Here is an 18,539-nt window from a genome sequence, read left to right as displayed (position 1 = left end):
CGAATAATGATTTGATTGAATTGTACGATTTCCTGCGGTTTCTGAAATATTGAAGATCTCTACGTGATCGCCCTCTATCTTACCGACTTGCCGAGTTACCTTTTGTAAGTTGAGTATCTGGTGTGCTTACGCGGTTCTTACGCGCCGCTGTTACACGCGATTCAGTTGGTACGAACTCTGTTGGTAACTAGAAACAAATGAAAGACCTTGATCATGCGTAGGCCTGTGAAAATATTACCGAATAAAAAGTGGAAACACTAGGGATAGAAAAGGTGGATAAATTCTCAATCGGTTTATTTAGACAAGTCGGTGCGAAAAACGAAGCTTTAAAAACTTCCATTAATAATATTACAAGATTTGTAACATTCGTTTCCATGTTCTAGAACTTTTAGAATGAACCGATACCAATTGCATGAAAACGTACAATTTTTACGTTTTCATTTTATCTTGAAGACCAAAAATAGATGTTCTGACCCTTCAACCAATTTTCAGCACTAACGGAATGGCTTTGAATCACTGTTTTTTATTTTCCATTTCAAGTAATTCCAGAGTACAAACAATTCTCAAAGTGTCTTTAATCTCAAAGTTTAGAAGGTGACGAAGGGTACAAGGTATGAGGTTTAAGGTGAAATCCTGATTCTGAGAAACAATTATTTCCACGTTTTTTTTTTTTTTTTTTTAACATATATAAATGGCGAAAGTAGAATTGCGCGAGATGAAAGGTCAGAAGGCGTTTACTTTTGAAAAAATGTTTATTAAAAAACTGGTGAAAAAAGAAAAAGAACAAACCGATATTAAAAACCTTCCAGCCCACCTCGTTCCACTCGTACTTTACCGCTGATAACCAGCTGTGATCCTACTCCTTCTGACGATGATGAAATTCCACCGAGAAAACGTGGCTCGCCGGTGAAACGATGGAATCGATACTGGAGGGCTTTGATGTAGACAGATATTACACCGTATATTGACCGAGTGTAAAAATTTCGTCATTATCAAAGCGGTATAAGCAGTGGGTAAAATAATTACGACACTTGTATAAACAATTATATTAGTAAAAATTTATTTTTAATAGTGAAACGAAACATTCGTCTATAATAAAGCTTGTCAAGAATTGTATGAACTATAGTCGAAATCGTGTAAAACTAGAGTGTAGAATAAATTAACAGTTGGATGAAAATTAAAGGATCGTCACTATAGAATTATTACAGCTTCGAGCGCAGCAGACCGACAACGGCGTCAGTTTATAGTTTCGCGTCAGAGGTCGGAAAAGGTGATCGCAGCACCGGGCATTCATAATATAAACTTGTAAGGACAAAAGCATGTTGACGATATTGAGCTTAGTTACTCGCCGAGGGTTCAAACAGAAACATGATCTCGAGATTCTGTGTTCACAGTTCGCTGAGCGAGTTTGTCGGACCGTAACAATGTGCAAGCAATTTAACCTTCTTCTCCCTTACTTTGTCTCTTTATCTCGCTCGCTGTTGCTCTCTCTCTTTCTGTAATAATCTGTAATTTCTTATTAATAATTACCCAGAGTTTACGAGTTTGCGAAAGTTCAGATGAAGCTGAGAAGGCGTCAAACTTTAAACCGTGTACTTGGCTTTTGATACTATTTTTAATTCTTCACAAATATAATTAATAACTTCGTAACTGTGCTTTGAATATTGTCAAGATGCAGTTTATTAACTAGTGATCTTCCGTTATCAACAATATATAAGTCGTAGTGAATGTAGTGAGTATGGTGATAAATTCTTTCGAGGAAGATCAAAATAGTCAACAAAGCTCGTATGCATATGTAATGAATATTGAAAAGTGTAAGTTCCAACGAGTCGCGAGTGATACAAAATAATGTGAAAAAAATGTCTGCCACAACTTGGAGGAAAATGTTTGAGAAATTTGGTCAACCTCGCACAGTCACATCAAGGTGAGTTTATAACCTTTCCGAACTAAAAATCTGCATGTTTTCTTACGTGTGAAAATTTGCGAAACTGCTTAATAAAAAACTTTATATATACATATATATAAATTACAGTATAATTTTTCGTCTTTGGTGAGTCATTGTGAATTTTTTTCGCATGTCAATTAGGTAGAAACTAAAGAATCTTAGGTTATGTCTACTATTTTGGCAAAAAGTGAGGACAGAAACTCGGGAAAAAATCTTTGCGATTTATACAATGTGTTGAATCAGGTGCTCTCAGGGGCAGGGAAATTCTTTTGCAATTACCGTGCTATATATGTTTCTCCCACGTCTTAAAATTCTGCTCCTGCAACTGCGCCACACGACTATGAAAACTAAATCGAGGTTCGGCATGGCTGTGAAAGCGAGAAAGAATTCCTAACGAGTGCACGTTCCGTCTTCTGCTAAAATTTAAGGCGCACAATTTTGAGGTTAGCGATAATTGGTCGCTCTGTAAAACAGTTGCTCTCGAATTTTAGTGCGTGCGCACTAAATTTTAGCAGACGAAGGACCATGCAGTCGTTTAAAATTCACTCTGTATATACATGTATGTATGCTTTTACACCTATATACTGTACTATATACACACCTACATCACCTACAAAAAGCACGACTTGTTCTCTTTAACCTTTTTATTCTCCTCGGCTATTATAGGATCAAGTTTATCTATCTTGAGAGCTGTCAGTACCTTGTGTTCGTCGATACGATCAGAGGTATCAATTATATGTGCGTGACTTATACCCGTTAAGTTTGAATTTAAAATTAGAACGAAGAAAGTTAAATGACATGAAATGAAGTCCATGTACAAGATTTCTCGTTGCATTTATTGATTTTATATTCAAGATTCGTTGTTCGAAGTTCCATCGGCACTGTTCTCAAGGTTTGAAATAAATCGTACTATCTATTCAAAATATTAAAACCAATTCAGTTCTATTTTTCTTAGAGAAAAACTAGATGGATTTTACATGTTTTCGGCCGAAGGTATAATTCCAATTACATTAGAGTCGAAAATTTCTTTTCAAAATTTCATCTCCTCCCAACCAAAGGTGTGAAAAAAGTGGTGAAAAATCTGGGTCAGTTCGAGGAATTTAGAGGCTTATGAGAGGATCTTGTGAACAGTGGTTTCATGCCGGGAAACTGGACCGCCCGTATAGTTATAATGAAATTCGCGAAGTCTATCAAGTCCGCGGGTTTGACGCTGGCGAAATACTTAACGGAGGTGCGGAGTGATCTATGGAGCAAACGTTGTACGCGAAGCCGTTAAAAAGTTGGAGCAGCTGTTTTAGCGAAGTTGTATGGAACCGGGACACCAAGTGTGACCCATGCATCAACCGGCGAACTTTCCTTTCCGACATAATTACCCCAGAGATCGACTACTTCGACCCCCGGGCCGCTACTCCTTTTCCTCTTTCTCTCCTTATCTCTTCTAGCATCCCTAATCGCCTAACGAGATTTTAAACCGAACGACCTCGTCGCCGCGTATCTACCATCTTTTCAAATTCATGCCAAAAAATCTGCACCGTTTAAATTTAATTGTCATATAACGAATTGGAAAATTTAAAGAAATACATGCAATGGTAAATTTTGAGCTTTTGCTGAGCACCGATTCGTCGTAAATGAGATTGTATACAGAGTGAGTATAGCTAACGGTCGAATGGTCTAAAGCGCAGCGTTGCCAACCTATCAGACGAAAATTTCTTCAAATGGCGCCGAAACATTTCTTTAGATTTCTTTCTTAGATGGCACGACAATAATTATTCATATTTCTAATTTTCGATAGTGGTGTTTGACGGTATTGAAACTCAATAAATACAGAAGTACATAACACATTATTTAATTTTTTCATTTTATAAGATGGACAATTTTCCTAGAAATATATCACGATAATTACAATAAAATTAGTACAATATTTCTTAACAACAAAAGAACTTTTCTTTTCTGGACGGACTCTAGTTTCTTTAGATCCAAAGAATTTCTTTTAGGGTTGGCAACGCTGCTAACTAGTCCGTGCTAAAATTCAAGAACAAAAGCAGTCTTTTTGTTAGAACGATCAACATTTTTGAGGTTACTTGCATTCTGAGCTGACCTGTCATCTGAACTTATGACGGTTGGTCAACCTGACCAAACAATTCCTTTTGCTCTAGAATTTTAGCGCATGCGCGTTAGACCGTTCGACCGTTAACTACTCACTGTATATAGGTACCGGCTATAATGTAACAGGCTGACCTTAATGACGGGGGATTATAATGCATATAAAAAGTATTTTACGATGTGTGATTGATCGTTGGACACTTTCGTGTCCGCAGAATAATGTAACGTATTTGGAGTTGAATACAATGTGTTAAAAAACGGTGAATTATCATCGGGCTATAACGACGGGATATAAAATTGAGTAATTGCTCGACGTTTACGGAACTGTGCAGACAATAATTACTAAGGGGTAAAATGTCAGTTGAACATTGATCAGCGCGTGTTGACGACAAATAGGAAGAGGCAATATTGATCGGTGAAAGAGTCTCCATCACGAGGTGGTGAAAAAACTCCTCCTGCTCCTTGTCGACGCTGGATATCTTTCAAGAACTCAATAAGGCAACTGAATGCCTCGACGTGTTAACGGGGACGAAAAGCACCTTAGACGAGGAGAAGGCTTCTCGGGATAAGGAAAGGAGAAAGAAACGGCGAAAACTAGCAGGAATAAGGAAGGAGAGGAGAGGAGAGGAGAAAAAATCGCGAGCCATTTATCACTCGATTCTGACCCTGTTGACGATGGCATTTAGATACGACCTTCTTCGATAATTAATCTTCACAGGGTAGCTGTGGCGTTGATTGCTGCTCTGGGACGTGAATTCCCAATTGAATGATCGTCGGGCGCCTATCTTTTGCCCGATCGAACCGGATGCCCCTATTTTTTTCTCCTTTTATTTCTACGCCAAACCTGCGAACTCTTCAATTGTACATCACGCCGATTCTGTTGTCACTGATTTTCTGGGAACTCTTTTTCTACATCCGCTCTGCTTATAGAAACTCATTAGCCAGGGTATCGAGGTTTTGAGGTTATGGGAAGTGGAATATCAAGTATGTTCACCGTAAAGCTCTCAAATCGTAAAGTCACAACGAATCAGTCTCTATATTCAAGAATTTTTAATTTTTGGTGTTGAGTATCCAGTATAAACTTTCGTTACATCATTGGTCGCTGGAAATCTGGAAAAATTTTGTAGAGCAATTATATCGTAGAAATATAGTGTAGAACAGGAACTGACATTGTGCTAAATGATATCGTCCATTATTATGGTCAATGGAAAGATATTGCATTTTTATGTTCCTGAAATGTTTTTCACGAATGTATCGAGTGCAATAAATTTCAAAAATCACTGTCAGCCACCGTCGTTTTGAGGATTCTTTTAAAATGCAGCTAATCATGCGCTGAACGTTAGGCAAAGAACTTGAACTTTTTCTACTCGCTAGCACTTCTGAAGTTGTTGAAACAATTAAGTGGATCTCGTTTATGGAGAAAAGTTTATACACGATTTCTTGGCCTCAACACTGACCTTTTCCTAGACTCTGATCAAGCGGAAATAATTGCTTCTCTGAGAACACGGAAATGCAATATCTGCATGCAGTTCTTTTTTTTAATAATGCATGCATCGTGAATTCCTACCGACCACATGGTCCGTCGTCCGCTAAAATTTAATGCGCAAGAGCTTAAATCCTGAAACAACTGTTTTCCACTGCGACCAACTGGCTCTAACGTCAAAAATTTGAGTACAACTGCCAATGACGATTGTCATAATTTTTTAGGTTACATACATCGCGGTGAACTGTCGTTTAAATTTGTGACGGTTGGTCGCCCTGGCAAACAGTGGTTCTCGGATACATGCGTGTGCGCATTAATTTTTAGCAGACAACGAAACGTGCAGTCGTCAGGAATTCATTCTTTATAAACAATCGCACACTGTTTCTACCGAATTTTCTAATGACGACTTTGCTTATTCGGAGTAATCACGGAAGCGAAATGAAAAGTTTTAAAACGATTAGTTCCTGGCTTCAACGTGATATTGCTGCACACCGTTTGAATCAATCAAGAGGGATGAAGGGGCGAGGGGGGGGGGGGGAGGTGTGGGGTGATTCATTCCTTGATTTATTCCCGCTTCCCGATAGCCGATAATGAGAAATAAGAAAGAGGAAAAAGCCAATTAAAACTGTTTCAGATCAAACAATGCGAGATCGATGCGGCCAAGCCAGGGGGAGGGGGCGGAAATGGCATCAAGGGCGAATCGCGCCCCGCAGCGATGCCTGAAATTTAAATCACCGGTAATTTCTCGTTATGAGGTTGACTGATCTTGCTTAATGTTTTCGAGCTTTTCCGAGGAATGGGACTCTGCTACGAGTTTCAGGCCGCGGCCACCCCTAAGTCGCGGTTTTAGTAGGCGCGTCAGGTTCACCCTCGTGGTACCTGGTATTATATGAAGGCACGGTTGGTTGCCGAGGAGGCGGTTGCAGATATATACGCGGAGACTCGCGCGGAGGAAACACCCTTTGAATCCTAATTCGCATTATTAGCTTAACTAGCTATCCGCCCGTATACGACGCATGACGAACTAAACCATTAGGACAAAAGTTTACCATTGAAATTCGATTCATCGAAACCACTTTGGCCGGATTTCTGCCCTAGTTTCTCGACCACATCGGCGATTATTGAAGAACCAGACAAACCTTTTGAAAAATATTTTTCCCCGCCCTATCTGTACCCTTGGTCTCACGTGCAGCGCCTTAAATTGCAGACAGCGACAAGCTCAGCCCTCGGTTCGACTTTACAGTTTTTTGGGCTCACCTCAAAGCTCAGCCCACAACCCTCCTCATACATCAAAGAGTCGAAAGCATGGAATTATAACATTTTCACGCTGTTTGAGCCAGCTCGTTGATCGGCTGATGATTAAACGTGGTCAGCTGGTTCCAGGCTTAGTCCCCTAATTGCAAAAGAGATTGGAACTATTAATACGTCTCGCTAATGACGAAGACATGCGCAGTTACTCAAAATCGTCATGTATAATTTGTAAAGGTCACTCGAAGAACGTTATCAAGCTGATTTGAACTCTTTCGACAGTATTTTCGAGCACGTTCGCCTTTTTCGTAATTTGGGTTTCGGAACAGGGTCGTGCAGCTGACCCAGACTTCGGGAAGGTATTCCTGGCACATTCAACGACGCTGAAAACAAAGCCTAATATGATACCTACTGGGGGGAGTAGAGGGAGAGAAGGAAGGGGTTGGACTCGGGTGCAAGTTGAATTGCGGGATTGAAAGAGGGGCGGATGTTGCTGGTGCGGGCAAAACGTGTTTCCCCCTGAGTGAACCAATTACATATCGCGTCTGCTGCGTGACCCCGCGACACGGTGCTCAATCTCGCATCGGCACCGGCAAACTGCTGTTTGCAAAAACAGTATCAGGCTACCAGAACACCCCCGTAGCTTTCCTCCTTCTCTATTGCCACTGTCCTCGTTTAAACTTCTCCGTAATGGGCGATATTCATCCCTGTGATGTGAAACCGTACTGCAAAGCTCGACAACGCACGTCCCGAAGTGCAGACGGCTTTCTATCTATCTCTCATCACTTGGTTAACAACGGAGGAGGGTTAAAGTGTCCGTGAATTGATCAATTGTCGATTGGAACTGCCCGTTTAGCATTTTGGGATCCTTAAGAGGACCATTAAATCGCTGGAACTGCAGATTTGTATAGGATGCAAGGATACGAATCTTCTTAACGAGTGCTGTAACTGCTGCAAGTTTTTTAAAGTTCATCACTCATGTTTACTGTTCCAATAACCAAAAGCTCATTTTTTGGAAAAACTAGTTGGCTGTAGTAAGGTTGAAGGTATAACACCGTTCATCCATTTTTAATTTATAAGACACTGTTCTCGTCACAAGATTCAAGTCCATTGATTTTCTTCCGCTTCATTTTTTTATGACAACGAGTTAAATACTATATAACGACGTACATTTTTTTCTATGTTCCTTAAAGTCTTGTGAATAGACGAGATTTCCCGTATCATGTTTGACTTTAACTTTTCTGAAGGGAAAAGTGCCCGGTGAAGTCCAATTGGACTAACGATGTACCTTCAAGCTTACAGACAAAAGGTCTTGCTGAAAAATTAAGGTATGCATGACACTTTCTTTTCAATTACGTGAAATGTGGTTTTTGATCTTCAAACAGAAAACATGTAACATGAATTTTTTGAAACCACTATAACTTACAGCACATACTGACTTTTTGAAAAGTTACGTCCACCAAATCTTCAGACCAGTCTCTAGTTCTTTAGAGAAATGCAGTTTAAGTACCGATTCAGTCTGCGTCAAATCACCCGTAGATATTCAAGGGTTGACACGATCGGTTCGTCCGGTTCATGCGACGCTTAACTTTGAGGTTTCCAGGTCGTACGTGACTGTGAGAGGAACCACTCGAGTGTCCCGCCGGACTGTGTCGTCGAGCCTTGGGGTTATCGGCCGGCTTCAAGGCCTTCGAGAACCCACTAGAAACCAGCGTTAGAATTAATTATCTCAATTCCAGTTGCCGTGGTTATTTTTTTTTGTTCTTCATGCCGCTCACGAATTCGTTCGTAAAATTTCCTCTTCGCGTTACTCAATTTTGAGTAATTACTGCCGAACAATTGGAGTCCCTGCTCCAGCTTTTATTGATTTGTTCCATAGCCATGGCGACGGATATGGGAACGGGTTGAAATTTCGCTTTGCAGTTTTTGCCTTTCGAGGTTAATCATTCGAACGAATTTTTATGCAGAGCTTTCCGATCGCTGGAAGTAAACGGTTCATCAATATGTTCAGCTTCTGTCTTGGAAGAAAATTCGAGGAACCATTCACTCTAAGAAACCATCAATTTAATGCTTGGAAGTCAAATTGTAAATCAGAGAAACTTGTGTGACTGAAATATTCTTTTTACGGCATGGGTATTGAAAAGTCCACTTTTTGTGGCAGTTTTCGTTCCGTAAACTGACGCTTTATACGGCAGCGAACAAACTTGCGGAATAAAGACTTTATTCTGCAGTTTTGATGCGCAGTTCGAAGTGCGCATCCCAAACTGCCGAATAAAGTAGCTTCGTCGAACAGATCGCGACATAACCTCACTCTTCGTTTTGCTTTTCAATGCCCATACCGTAAAAAATATTATATGTGGCATGCCCGTAAACCGTTTTTGGGTTCGGATAATTTCAGTACTCGCTTCCGGTTCATCTTCAGCTCGTCCTGAAATCTTTATCCTTGCCAAAAAAAAAAAAAAAACAGGCGGCTTACGGGCATGTCACATAAATAGCTATTAAAGGAGCCAGAAGTCAATCGAGATAAATGAAATTGCTCGGTAAGCGTTTCAAATCACGGAAATCGTTGCAAGTTTTTGATACACGTCAAATGGTTTCAATTCATTAACATTCTATCAACTTCAAGATTATCACGTGCTTCAGTTGATTTCTCGTCAAGAAAACGATGTTCATTGATCTTCGATGATTTGTGACTCTGAGTGATTTCTTGTGATTTCATTCGATCCGGAAATCACTGAGAATCGTTCAAAGCGCTCGGAAATCAGTTGAAAAGAGTGTAAATGAATTGGACCGATGCATTTGATGTCGATCTTATTGGCGCCTCGATAAAATTAGCCGCGAAAAATCTGGTCTCGACAAAGAGGTGTTTGTTTGTTCGATAAACCGATTTCCGCACTTAGGTGTGTCAACGACTCGAGAGTCTGGAAGAAAGTATTCTTTCGGAATTCGGGGAGAGAAGAGAAAGTCGTGATTTTCGTCGGCTTTACGCAACTTGCCGTCAAAGCTCTCTCGAATAGCTCGAGGGCTTTAAGAGGCATCGTTTCTTTGCGTTGGGGAAGGCTCGTTATGTACGAGCGCGGTTAAAAGATAAAGAGTCGATAAAACAGAGCAGAGGAATGGCGTCGCGACGCCTCGCGGGCCGAACAACACGGGAGAAAACGGGCGTCTCATCGCTCCTCGACCCCTCCTCACGTGTACCTCACCCGGCGTATTTTCCCACGGGATAAAACAGCCGAAATTCCCTTGTCACCCCGGCTATAACAGTGCGATTCGCCGATAATTCCTCGCAGTCGAGCTGCGCTGTCAACTTAGCCCCGATAAACACAACCCTTATAACCTATAACACCCTAAAACGTAGGAAATAGATCCGTGGCGAGTTAAGCTCGCTCCTGCAGGTAATCCGGGACGAATTGCGGTGCGAATCCTTTACCAAGGATCACAAATAGATACGGAAGTCTTCCTCATTCTTATGACGACAGGACAGCAGATGATTAGGAATTCTGAAATGTTGCAGTAAAAAGAAAGAAAAAATTTTCCGAGGCGATTAGACCTTTCGGTGAAAAAAAAGGTACTAAATTCACTTGCAAACAATCTATTTACTTTGATTAATTTACGTATGTCAAAGAGTTATAGTTTTCACCGGGATATCATGAGCGACCGCGCCGCGTACAGCATTGGTGACATTTTCCCGTCCCATTCAGTCCCGTTTTCCCTTATTTCCTTAGCCTGACTCGATTTATTGACGGCCGGAAGCTTCCGTGGCGCGTCCGTCGTGCTACAGGGTAACATTTTTTTTTTTTCATCCCCTAAAAATTTCCCTAAACCTGGAGCGAAGTGGATTTGCTGATATATTATGGGACGGCATTCAATAAATCTGTCAAATTAGGTCGGTGAGATGAAATGCAGGGGTTGGGGAGATTTTATTAGCAGCTTGCGGGTGTAACAGTGCTTCCCAAATATCTTTACATATATATACATAATCTAAACACAGCTCGAAATTGGAGAAGCCAAGATTATATCTTATACGGCGTTTATCCCACGCTCGAACAATTCATTGTTACCTCCAGTTTCCACGTGTCTCAAATCGTCCCATTCACTTCTCCTTCTGTATACAATTCCATTATAGGCACGTACAATAAATGACGCTCGATAATTCATTTTCTTCTGCAATATAACCATAACGATTCCTTGGTTAAATAGAAGTGAAACGAAAGTTCTATTAGTTGATAATATTTAGTTTTATACAACAATAGTTAACGCAGTGAGCTGCGATTATGACGACTTTGAATTTCGAACTTCAAATTTTAAAGCTGAAAATAGATGTACATCCAAATTTTGATTCGATAAATAATCTCAACTAGTTGATTGATCTCTTTTGAAACAATTTTTAAATCGATCAAAAGTATACGACCAATTAATACCATTAATACAGGTAGTTCAAATTTTGAAACACTTCCGTAAAAGCGGTTCCAAATCAATGCTTCCGGGGCACAAAACGGTTTCCATCGAGATTGGCGGGGAATGAATCCTCAAGAAGCTTCCGGCAAAGGGGATGAGGAGCTCTCATCGACGTTAGGGGCGTCGATTGGTAGCCTCGGGAGCCTTTGAAGTGGACGGGACGAAGAGCTGCAAGGCCTTGCCGTCAGTGACGAGGCGACGACGACGCGACGTTGGGCAAACGTAATACGTCGATGTACATGGACAGCATTTGCTGTCGTGCATATACACACACCTGAGAATAAATTATACGCCGTATCGGGGTGCCTGTCGACCGATATGCATGACTGCACGACTCCAACACGGTTATATCAGGTTCAAAGGTCGCCCCCGAAACGAGCCGTCTAATTACTCGGCCCTTGCTGTTTTTGGCGCAGAGACTCGCCTCCCCGTTAGATTTACATGTTGTTTGTCGAGGCCGTCATCCCTGACGGTGAGCACGAAACACTCGATGCAGATCGGTTTAATACCTGCTGAACCAAGGCTCCGCCTTTCAGTATCCTGGTGGAGGAGGTCCTGCGGAACGTAACACGCAAAATGCGATTCTTGACCTCGGTATGATAGACAGGGTTGTTTTCTTCAAAATTGAGGTCAAATTTATGAACACAAAATTTTTATTGTTCACATTTTTATTGAAATCTGGTCAATTTATAGATACAGAGTTATAGTTGTGAAGAGTGAAACCGGTAATTATGGACCTGAAATTGTAAATGAAAGCTTGGATCTATATTGATGCTTCGTTTAAAATCGTGCCAAATAGTAAAAAATTAAGTAAGTTTGTTCGATTTGACTCAACGTGTGTTTATTTTATTCGGAAGACCATTTTCTATGAATAGATGGAAACAAAATTTTTATCAGTAGTTTAATCAATATTGCTGTTTGTTGATACAGTCAATATGTAGAAAATAGATTTTTTGAATAAAACCAGTCTTCGCATAACGAACGAAACCGAACAAATCTACGAGATTTCTTTACAAATTCGTAGCGACTTGAAATCAAGCCTGGATATCTGAGCGTTTATTTCTTTAACCGTAATTCTGAAATTTTCTGTTCTCATATTTTGACAGAGCTGATCCTCGTGGCTTACGAATATATAAATTTTAATATTTAATTTTTAAAGTCGATAGAAATTATCCATTCTTGGCCACGTTTAGGCGGTGAAAAAAAAAACGAATGAAAATCGTCTGAGGTGCGTTCGCTTAAGTGAGGAATCAAATTTGCCCGGATATATAAATAACGGCGAGAATAATAATTAATAAGTGCAAACAGTTTCGTAAAATAGAGGGTTTCTCGAGGTGTTAATAACACAATCGTTCTTACACATACCTCGAAGCGCGTAGCGGTGAAAATTCTTTGATCCGTTTATATTCTCGCGCCAGAGGGTGGCTGGATGCAAAAGGGCAGATTTTCCTACTGCAGTTCTGAAAAGCGCGGGTAAACTTTTACCTCAAACTAATACCTTCGCTCAGTAGGTATATATGCTCCTTCTCTTTCTCGCCGATGAATATTTCACCCAATTTTCGTTTGATAGACCTCGTCCCGTTCACTCGCGCACACTTTCACCGAAAACGGCTTACAGAACGAACTACAGGCCGCGGTGTTTGACGGGGATTAAGGCGTGTGTTGGTCGGAGAGCTTTGCCGGAAGCACGGGGCAGAGCTTATTTCAATATTATATTGCCTTGTAGGCTGACGCCGAGCGTCCCAAACCGGGCATTCAAAAACCCCCGGCGATCAAACAGGCCGCGCATACATTTCCCTATGCATATATACTTCCTTCCGATCTCTGCTTTAGTCCCTGTTCGGTGCCAGAAATTTTGTTCAAATTTCTCACTCGAAAGATTTACCGAACACTGGGTAGAAGACACTGTGAATAGGTAAGCGATGTTTCAGCAACGCGTTAATTTTTGCCTCTAATCACAGCTGCCTCTGGATCAGTTTCTATTTAAGAATTGATAAGAAAAATTTGCGGCACTCTGACAGCCGGGATTCAGCAAAGAGATATGCAGGATGTTTCTGAGTAAACGTCTCAGTATGTTGGGTTGCCTACTACTGAGGAGGACGAATATCGGTAAAACAGACTTATCATAGTAAAATAATATAAACACTCAAGTCAAATTGAGTTCTATAATCGCTTTACAAACAACGAAGCAACTGCTTAGCCAAATCCACAGAACTTGGCAACACGGCCAGTTCCAGATTACTCGCGAGGACTTTAAACACGCTACCTACCGATAACTCGGTAGTTCTGTTTTACCGATATTTGTTTAATCCAGTGGTAGGCAACCCAACTTACCGGTGTGTTTACTCGGAAACACTTTGTACATCACTTTCAATTCACCCTCAGAGACGAGCAGTTTCGGTGTTTTCCAAATTTCTGCGAATGTTGTGATGATGATCCGTAGGTGAATTGATGCGCGTGTCAGATCGTTTTCTAGGGTTTTAGCACCGCAAAGATTAATTTAACGGAAGCAGACTAAATACAGGGGTTAATTAGTAGAGATGTTTTATGGAAGAGATGGTACTAGACGTGGCCAGCAAAGGCGAAATAGCGCATGGCTCTTGGAAGATTAAAACAAGAGTACCTTACGCCAACACGATGGGTGTCTGAGAAGATGGTGAAGCTTGTAATCAGCGCAAAGAACCTTTCCGTTTTTCACTCAGTTTTACGTGGTGAGACGTCTTCGTCAGTCACTGAAGAAGGTTTAATACGCGGAGTGTACGGGTCAAACGAAAATTCCTATTGACTAAGAGACTCTCGCCTGCATGCCCGAGGAGAACTAATCCAATCAGTGGTGAAGAACCGAGGAAAGGGCGAAGGGTGCGATGTTCCATCCTGCGAAATATCTGGGTCCATTGTCTTCGGGGTCGGTTGCATTTTGAGAGAATGACAGAGTGGACTCGTGTAGAAGCCAAGAATTTTGTGGTCACTTGTCAGATCGTAATTTTCACAGCAACTCTTGTTCTCCATCGCTTCTACGATTATAACTATGAATTTTTTTGAAATTTTTTTCAACTAATATTGTGGTGCAAAGAGCTTTTCGAAGAACATCACTTTATGAGGTTGTTTTAAGTAATATTTTGAAGCATTATTATGAGTATAAGTTTCAGGCTAATCAAAAAATTATAAAGTTTCACCGGCGTGTCCCTTTAACACATTCCAGATCTTTACAGATAGAACCTCGAATTTGCGTAACTCGAAAAAAGTAAACCTCAAGGATTGATTGAAGTCCGAACCGAAAATATTGCAACCGAGGCTTCCGAGGGTGAATTGAGTCCCAAAACGAGGTCTTATTGATTCGATATTTCCCTATTTAAGAACTAGGATTTATGGAAATCCGGAAAAATGGAATCTTGTGGAAAGTTTTCTTGAAGTTCAATAATGAGGTCTGCCGAAATATCGTATCTGGTTTTTCGGCAAAAATACCTGCCACCCCCATCAAGAGGCGATTAATCTACGTGCCGTGACTTCTGACGGCTCAAAGGCTTGATAAGATCCACGGCATAGGGTCTGCTCGTCATTTGTCAAGGGCGGAAAAGCACGAGGCTAAAGGGTTTTCCGTTAACCAGTCGAGTCCTGGACGAGTGGGCTCATTCAGATAGTGTCAATCGCTTTGTCGGGAGAGGATTCCGGGTGACACGGTCGCTACGTGTTGTCAAAACTCGAGCCAAAAACTGGTGACAGCGGGGTGGGATTTCAGGCGTGTGTTTGGTCCCGCGGGAGATCCAGGAGGCAGGAGAGGGGAAGGCGATGTTTGACCTGGGAAAATGTAAAAACTTTCCCCGAGCATCGAACAAGTTGTCAGGCTCGCTATCTGCGCCTGTATCGTTCCAGGTTCCAGGACCTTCTTCTGTCCCCGCCTCTGTCGTTTGACTCCGGGGAATTTTCTTCCTGATCTTCTTTCGAGTGCTTTTCTTACCTCCCTCAGGATCACTGGAGGACCTCTGCTAGCGAGAGCTGCTCTCATTACTCATCCCATCCCCCGTTTCAACCCGCGAAATAAGGGGAAGTTGCAACGAGTCGTACGTCTACTCGACTCTATCATAAGGCAAGAAATAACGCGATGCTGGCTCACAGAGTGAGGAGAAAAGCGCTTTGGTTATTACGAGGAAAAGGTTCAACAGAAGGGATGACTAGAGTCAATTTCACTGATTAGCAGAGTGTTCGATAATCCCGAGTCCGGTGATTCGGGAATGAATCTTCTTGTTTTTCAAAATCGCGCGAATTGTTTCATCGTCTCAGGCTCGTTCTTTGATGGATTAAAAGTCGAGTGGATTCGGGGACCAGATTTAATTTGCAAGACGGGATTCCATCTTACTCTTCATCCCTGACGGAAACATGGCGCCTCTGAAGCATGACGTTGACCTACGCGGGTTAAGTACTTTGACTAAACAAGTAGCAACCGGGTTTTAATTTGAAGCATAATCGATGAAAATACGCTACGGAATCTTTCCAGAAGACATAGTATTGTACGTAGGTAAGCAGGAAAGTCGCAGGATACAGAAACGATTTACTCTGCGGTACGGCAAACGTTCGCATCCCTTGATTAAACACAAAGCGTAAAGGCATCAGCTGCGCGATCAAAGGATTATCCGGCATTCCCGTCCCGCAGAGAAACTAACAATTCCCTTGAGTTTAAGATCGGTTCAACTCACACACGATAGAAACACACCATCGAATGCATGTCGGGTGGTAAAGGGTCTCCGCTTACCCCATGACTTGATACGCAGTTGTAGGTGAAAGGCGAGTCGTTCCTGCACCGTATGAGACACGCATCAAAATTCACTTAACAGAAAATTTCCACCCTTGCAGCTTTTAACGTCGATGCGTAGCTCGAACTTCCAGTCATCCGCACGTCGTCGGGAGTCGAAGGGTGTCACCGTATAGACGCCCCGATGGCAAAAGGTTTCGGAAATATTGCAGCCAGTGCTCTTCTCTTTTAGTCCTTTTTTCGCGGAAAGGTGGTGGTTCGCAAAGTGAAGAGAGAGAGAGAGAGAGAGAAATTCCCTGGAGTCAAGTTTGGGCGGCGATGACGCGGAACGATAACAACCCCCAGCGATGGATCTCCGGGGCGCTAAAGAGTTTCCGTTACCCTCTGCAGACCCGGGGCGCGACTCCGTTGGCGGGTCGCAAAAAGCCGCACGCGACCCGCTAACGATCCTGCACTCCTGGTGGAAAAAAAAGGGTGGGAAATTGACCGGCGAGTCGTTTTAATCCGCTTTGGCGAACTGCAAGGCGGTACTGGCACGACGTGTCTGGTGTTTTTTGGGAAATCGGGGACCAGCCGGAAGATTAAGCGGGCAGAAGGTGGAAGCCCGAAGCTTTGGAAACTGGTTTCCAAAATTCAGAATCTGAGGCGATATGGAGTGAATCTGAAGAGCCGGATGCCTTTTTTGGACAAAAATGCAGAGCGCCTTGTAATCCTCTCGGATTAGGCTGTGGAATTTGTTGCAAAAACGGCAAGGACCTCCTGGATTCAAGCATCCGATGGCGCAAAACATGATGGCTCGGGGCGAGGCGAGGCTCTGAACTTGACACGTTACTCGGGACGCGTGAAATCTCTGGGAGGTTACTCACACAATTCGTCGTGACACTAACATCTGACTATAAACTCTGCAACGCATCAGTTATACTATCCGCTCTTGGCTCGTTCCGTTTTGTATCCATTACCGTCTCTGCCGTTATACATCCGCAGAGAAGTGAAGACCTTTTGTTACGCGTTTAACAATGGCTCGCGCCTAGACTTCGCCTTCGCCCCTGTAAGAGCCCTCGTGAATCTCATCCTCGACGTTTTATTTCTCGTCATCCGACAGACGCTACGGTTCGCACAATATATACTGTCGCTACAAATCACCCTAAGGGCTTCTCAAACGCGGAGATCGATCTTTAAGCGGAGTCTCTTTGTCTGGATCTCTTTATCGGACCCTTATCTATCGATCACCAACCGGAAGAATTGAAAATCAGATGAAAATTATAAAAATGACGAAAATGACAAATGCAAAATTAAGGAGATATTGGGACATTTGTTGTCATAAAATTGTGGCATCAAAAGTCTATTAAAGATTTAATTTCAACAGTTTGTAACACAGGATCACAAATTAAAAAAAAAAAAAAAATTGCGGGGGATAAATGCATGTTTCCTGTACGTATTTTGGGATACTCAATTCGAATTCGTTGAGCATCTACCTCCAGCACGTTAGGATTTTTTGCATGTGCGTTTGAGGTTGATGGGTTTAGGTCTAGGGTCTATGGTATCGAGATTCATACGTCAGAGTTCGCGGGTTTTTAGGTTTTTTGATTTAAGAATGAGAATTTAATTGATGTAGACATGTCAGAATTTTTTCAAATAAAATAACATCCAAGAAAAATCTATTTTCAGTACGTTTTTTGCGTTTGCAGGAAAATCTCGACAATTCGAATTCAGCAGCCCAAAATACGCATAGGAGACGTGTATTCATCTCCGCAATTTTTTTTTCAATTTGTGGTTCTGTGTAATTACTGTCCGGGAAAAAAAGAAGAGTTATTGGTTATCAAGAACGCGTTTACCCGAGTGATTATCTTCAATTAATTATCGAGGTTTCTTTACGTGCCGAAGCATCTGCGGTCTTTTCACTCAATTGTGAAGGGAAAATTTGAGGTTATCTTTCACCAGCCGCGTCTGACAATGAATTATTTTCAACAATAGTCTGGCAGTACGAACGCAATGTTCGAATCGACACAATGCATCTGACAGATGTCACTCTAAGTAGGCATTGATAATAATTGGGTTGCGTAATATCGGAATTACGGAGTGTAGATTTCAGCTTTGCATTGAGAATTTGACGAGTCGAATCGACAAGAGACGTTGCAAGCTCCCAGTCACCTGCACCTGCGGAGAGCATAAGGCTAATGTATTATACACAGCTCGGCAAGACTCGCGATTTCTAACATAGAATTGGCATTCGCGTATGCCTGAAGGCTAATCCTCAAGAGAATGGATTATTCTGTTATTCGAGTTTCGCTTCGCGGAGCTACGCGCCTCGTGAGTTATGATGAACATGGCGCGGGATTTAGCGGAAGCGGAAACCAAGATTGAGTAATTAGTGACTGAGAGACTCGAAACGGGTTCCTGCAAACTCGGTGTCTCTCAGCCGTTTCACTTCTCTCAGTCTTGCAGGGTTGACGGGACAAAACCTTCTGGAACAAAGCTTCAAATAGTGTCACTGAAGCTAATCTTGTTACGTCTGGATAGAAAACTTCACACGATATGTCGGAGAAGGTTAA

At 41.9% G+C, this 18,539-nt stretch overlaps 1 protein-coding gene across 1 annotated transcript in view; it reads left to right on the top strand.

The window, feature by feature from the left end:
- The first annotated feature begins 1,367 nt into the window (after positions 1 to 1,367).
- Positions 1,368 to 18,539, top strand: part of LOC124411175 (lachesin-like) — a 222,130-nt gene continuing 204,958 nt past the window's right edge. The window contains exon 1 of the mRNA XM_046890124.1: positions 1,368 to 1,924. The gene's annotated coding sequence lies outside the window, so the exon portion shown is untranslated. The remainder of the gene's footprint in view (positions 1,925 to 18,539) is intronic.

The sequence above is a fragment of the Diprion similis genome, chromosome 10 (assembly GCF_021155765.1).
Source record: "Diprion similis isolate iyDipSimi1 chromosome 10, iyDipSimi1.1, whole genome shotgun sequence".
NCBI lineage: Eukaryota > Metazoa > Arthropoda > Insecta > Hymenoptera > Diprionidae > Diprion > Diprion similis.
The sequence above is the reverse complement of the archived record's forward strand: the minus strand, read 5'-3'. Positions and strand labels throughout refer to the sequence as shown.